We start from the raw sequence: 351 nt of genomic DNA on the forward strand, positions 1-351 counted from the left end.
CTGCAAAATATCTCAAGCACCGATCTTAGGAGCAGTAGGGACGGTCAGAATCTTTTAGCCTGCAGCTGCATGACTCCTAAACCATAATTTCTAATCCAATGGCTAATGTTAGTCTAGTCCCCAGGCAAGAAGGAGGTCTGCTTTGGGAAAGAGCTGTTACTGTCTTTGTTTAAACTATAAACTACAAACTAAGTTTCTCCCAAAGTTAGTCCAGCCTACGCCCAGGAATAAACAAAGACAGCTTGGAGGTTAGAAGCAAGATGGTGTCGGTTAAGCTAGATCTCTTTCACAGTCTCAGTCCTAATTTTGCAAAGGTGGTTTCCCCCGAACTCTCCATCTCCACCTCCTCCC

Source organism: Mandrillus leucophaeus, unplaced genomic scaffold (assembly GCF_000951045.1).
Source record: "Mandrillus leucophaeus isolate KB7577 unplaced genomic scaffold, Mleu.le_1.0 Scaffold24, whole genome shotgun sequence".
Taxonomy (NCBI): domain Eukaryota; kingdom Metazoa; phylum Chordata; class Mammalia; order Primates; family Cercopithecidae; genus Mandrillus; species Mandrillus leucophaeus.